Below are 5,000 nucleotides of genomic sequence, written 5' to 3' on the forward strand. Positions count from 1 at the left end.
TCTTCATCGACCCACGAGCCGAGTGATCCACCGTCCTGGGTGATCTTTTTCATTTAGTTTCCACTGTCTCTTTCAAGACAGTTGCATAGGCGGGACTGAGGCGTTTGACGGCCCCTGTTCCAGCGTTCCTGTGTCCAACGGCCTCACGGCCGATGGGCGTCGTACGGCTCCACACCGGAGCGGACAGGCACTCGGGCGAAAGTCATTCAAAACCGGCGCCAGGCGCCAGGTGCCGCAGGCCAGCCGCTCCAGAGCTTCAGCGCTCGTACCACACAACATTTTTCCGTTAGTTTTGAGAGGCACGCGTGGTTCCGCACGCGGCGCACGGCTGCTGCCGTACAGGTAGCGTGTTGCGCGACACGACAACGCACATCGAAAGACATGCAGTCTAGTCGGTAATGAATCCTTCCGCAGGTTCACCTACGGAAACCTTGTTACGACTTTTACTTCCTCTAAATGATCAAGTTTGGTCATCTTTCCGGTAGCATCGGCAACGACAGAGTCGATGCCGCGTACCAGTCCGAAGACCTCACTAAATCATTCAATCGGTAGTAGCGGACGGGCGGTGTGTACAAAGGGCAGGGACGTAATCAACGCGAGCTTATGACTCGCGCTTACTGGGAATTCCTCGTTCATGGGGAACAATTGCAAGCCCCAATCCCTAGCACGAAGGAGGTTCAGCGGGTTACCCCGACCTTTCGGCCTAGGATGACACGCTGATTCCTTCAGTGTAGCGCGCGTGCGGCCCAGAACATCTAAGGGCATCACAGACCTGTTATTGCTCAATCTCGTGCGGCTAGAAGCCGCCTGTCCCTCTAAGAAGAAAAGTAATCGCTGACAGCACGAAGGATGTCACGCGACTAGTTAGCAGGCTAGAGTCTCGTTCGTTATCGGAATTAACCAGACAAATCGCTCCACCAACTAAGAACGGCCATGCACCACCACCCACCGAATCAAGAAAGAGCTATCAATCTGTCAATCCTTCCGGTGTCCGGGCCTGGTGAGGTTTCCCGTGTTGAGTCAAATTAAGCCGCAGGCTCCACTCCTGGTGGTGCCCTTCCGTCAATTCCTTTAAGTTTCAGCTTTGCAACCATACTTCCCCCGGAACCCAAAAGCTTTGGTTTCCCGGAGGCTGCCCGCCGAGTCATCGGAGGAACTGCGGCGGATCGCTGGCTGGCATCGTTTATGGTTAGAACTAGGGCGGTATCTGATCGCCTTCGAACCTCTAACTTTCGTTCTTGATTAATGAAAAACATACCTTGGCAAATGCTTTCGCTTCTGTTCGTCTTGCGACGATCCAAGAATTTCACCTCTAACGTCGCAATACGAATTGCCCCCGCCTGTCCCTATTAATCATTACCTCGGGTTCCGAAAACACCGAGGTCCTATTCCATTATTCCATGCACACAGTATTCAGGCGGGCTTGCCTGCTTTAAGCACTCTAATTTGTTCAAAGTAAACGTGCCGGCCCACCCAGACACTCAATAAAGAGCACCTTGGTAGGATTTCAACGGGGTCCGCCTCGGGACGCACGAACACGCACGAGGCGGTCGCACGCCTTCGGCTCGCCCCACCGGCAGGACGTCCCACGATACATGCCAGTTAAACACCGACGGGCGGTGAACCAACAGCGTGGGACACAAATCCAACTACGAGCTTTTTAACCGCAACAACTTTAATATACGCTATTGGAGCTGGAATTACCGCGGCTGCTGGCACCAGACTTGCCCTCCAATAGATACTCGTTAAAGGATTTAAAGTGTACTCATTCCGATTACGGGGCCTCGGATGAGTCCCGTATCGTTATTTTTCGTCACTACCTCCCCGTGCCGGGAGTGGGTAATTTGCGCGCCTGCTGCCTTCCTTGGATGTGGTAGCCGTTTCTCAGGCTCCCTCTCCGGAATCGAACCCTGATTCCCCGTTACCCGTTACAACCATGGTAGGCGCAGAACCTACCATCGACAGTTGATAAGGCAGACATTTGAAAGATGCGTCGCCGGTACGAGGACCGTGCGATCAGCCCAAAGTTATTCAGAGTCACCAAGGCAAACGGACCGGACGAGCCGACCGATTGGTTTTGATCTAATAAAAGCGTCCCTTCCATCTCTGGTCGGGACTCTGTTTGCATGTATTAGCTCTAGAATTACCACAGTTATCCAAGTAACGTGGGTACGATCTAAGGAACCATAACTGATTTAATGAGCCATTCGCGGTTTCACCTTAATGCGGCTTGTACTGAGACATGCATGGCTTAATCTTTGAGACAAGCATATGACTACTGGCAGGATCAACCAGGGAGCTGCGTCAACTAGAGCTGAGCAGCCGGCCGCCCGGGAGTGTGTCCCAGGGGCCCGCGCGAACACGCAAGCGTCCGCTCAATTATTCTGCAAACAGGAGGAGGCTGAGCTCCCCTGCACAATACACCTCGAAACCCTCTCAGGTCCCGGCGGCGCGCAGCGCCGTCCTAAGTACTTGGTCGGGTTCGAGAGAGGCGCAATCGCCCGGAGTTAGGCGAGTAGACGCTTTAGGTGCGACCACCCGTGCTCCCAACTGAGCTTGCCGCTGCCGACAGAGGCCCGGGAGCGTGCTGTCGTGGCATTGCCGGCGGGAGACAACACGCGCCACCTACGGTGACCGGCAGCTCCAACGCCAGCGCCACAGAAGGGCAAAGGCCCCACGTGGGTGCCGAAGCGAACTCTCCCAGCACAGCGCACGTGCCAACACGTCTGCACAACTGCGATACAAACCACCAGCGAGAACCGCTGGGGCGACCGAGCAGCAGACGGCGTCGCGGCGCCGAGTGCCGGGCGGCGGCGCATCCTCAACGCACACAGTCCTCAGTCGGACCAGCACACTGCAGATGTCCACCGCGCTTCGCACCGGGCCCGCGAGGACCCACTTTGGCCGCCCGGCGCCGCGCGCAGGGTGCCCCGGCGCGCAGCTGCGCCGCCTGCCGCGTCCGTCGGCCGGCGCGCCTGCCACTGGGCGCCCCCACCAGCCGGCTGTAGCGCGTGCGCCCACGCACCGCGCGGCCAGCACGCCGGGCGGCCCCCCCTCACCGGCCGGGGACGGTCCCACCCAGCCACCGCCGCGTATCGCTTCACACACAGATTTGCCCTTACTGATTTACCTCCAGCAACAACAACCGCACCACAATGGGTTTACCAGTTGTTCATTTGCGTTGCGTCACGTCACCAGCAAACGTAGACGTCCATCCCAGTTTGCAAATGCAACGATTATTGCATACCTGTCTGTTAGGTGTCACGACACACTACGTCTGCCCACATACACGCAACAAAATGTGCACGACTAGAGAACACGTGGGAGGTGGCCCCCTACGTATGCGATGTCCATTACGAGACCGACTGTCAACCAGCATCTGTACCATGTCGCAGATGTGGAACGCGGTGCACCATGCTATCACACTGTGTGAGAAGAGACGACTACGTTTGAATACACGCGCCACTACATCAACAGACGGCTCATGCTGATCGCCATCCAGGGCGTCCGTTACTCCCACACGTCTCTATGGCGTACCACACTGCAATGTAGCTGTTATGGGGAGACGGCACGTGGCTGAGTGCACAACATTTGGACCGTATGGTTCGCTGTTGTTGGGCGCAGTCGTACGGTCACACATGTGCCACAGCGTATCATTCAGTACATACGGACCTATGTGCAGTACAATGTGAGGATTAAGCTTACGATATCAGCGGACAGTGGACACAGGCCGTACCACGACGTAGACTGAGCGCTTCGACATGCGAATGCCAGTGAACAGCTGCGAAGGGCATTGAACACGCAAGCACCTGAACGACCAGCGTGCGAAGGCAGGGTGGAGGGGGGGGGGCGATGTACATCCTGCAGTTGTCCACATTACAGTGTACAGCGGGAGCATGTAAAAAGTAAGCAACACTTGCGAAGTGTTCAACATGAAACGACACACAAGAGGGTGGGCGGTGCGAGTAGCGAACTATATTCAGAGGGTTGTGGTTAGACAACACTAGATTAATGTAACGTGTCATATGCCAATTACAGAGCAGGTTAAGGCACAACGTGGGTTAGGTTAAGGCACAACGTGGGTTAGGTTAAGGCACAACGTGGGTTAGGTTAAGGCACAACGTGGGTTAGGTTAAGGCACAACGTGGGTTAGGTTAAGGCACAACGTGGGTTAGGTTAAGGCACAACGTGGGTTAGGTTAAGGCACAACGTGGGTTAGGTTAAGGCACAACGTGGGTTAGGTTAAGGCACAACGTGGGTTAGGTTAAGGCACAACGTGGGTTACGTTAAGGCACAACGTGGGTTAGGTTAAGGCACAACGTGGGTTACGTTAAGGCACAACGTGGGTTACGTTAAGGCACAACGTGGGTTACGTTATGGCACAACGTGGGTTACGTTAAGGCACAACGTGGGTTACGTTAAGGCACAACGTGGGTTACGTTAAGGCACAACGTGGGTTACGTTAAGGCACAACGTGGGTTACGTTAAGGCACAACGTGGGTTACGTTAAGGCACAACGTGGGTTAGGTTAAGGCACAACGTGGGTTAGGTTAAGGCACAACGTGGGTTAGGTTAAGGCACAACGTGGGTTACGTTAAGGCACAACGTGGGTTACGTTAAGGCACAACGTGGGTTACGTTAAGGCACAACGTGGGTTACGTTAAGGCACAACGTGGGTTACGTTAAGGCACAACGTGGGTTACGTTAAGGCACAACGTGGGTTACGTTAAGGCACAACGTGTGTTAGGTTAAGGCACAACGTGGGTTAGGTTAAGGCACAACGTGGGTTAGGTTAAGGCACAACGTGGGTTACGTTAAGGCACAACGTGGGTTACGTTAAGGCACAACGTGGGTTACGTTAAGGCACAACGTGGGTTACGTTAAGGCACAACGTGGGTTACGTTAAGGCACAACGTGGGTTACGTTAAGGCACAACGTGGGTTACGTTAAGGCACAACGTGTGTTAGGTTAAGGCACAACGTGGGTTAGGTTAAGGCACA

The 5,000-nt window shown here is 54.9% G+C and overlaps 2 non-coding genes across 2 annotated transcripts in view; both read right to left on the reverse strand.

The window, feature by feature from the left end:
• LOC126135366 (5.8S ribosomal RNA) overlaps positions 1–42 on the reverse strand; it is a 155-nt gene extending 113 nt beyond the window's left edge. The window contains exon 1 of the ribosomal RNA XR_007527901.1: positions 1–42. This exon is cut by the window's left edge and continues 113 nt beyond it. This is a non-coding gene — a ribosomal RNA (5.8S ribosomal RNA).
• A 354-nt stretch (positions 43–396) lies between these two features.
• Positions 397–2,298, reverse strand: LOC126135368 (small subunit ribosomal RNA). Its single transcript, XR_007527903.1, has one exon. It is a non-coding gene; the product is annotated as a small subunit ribosomal RNA (ribosomal RNA).
• Between the last annotated feature and the right edge of the window lie 2,702 nt (positions 2,299–5,000).

This window comes from Schistocerca cancellata, unplaced genomic scaffold, assembly GCF_023864275.1.
Source record: "Schistocerca cancellata isolate TAMUIC-IGC-003103 unplaced genomic scaffold, iqSchCanc2.1 HiC_scaffold_625, whole genome shotgun sequence".
NCBI lineage: Eukaryota > Metazoa > Arthropoda > Insecta > Orthoptera > Acrididae > Schistocerca > Schistocerca cancellata.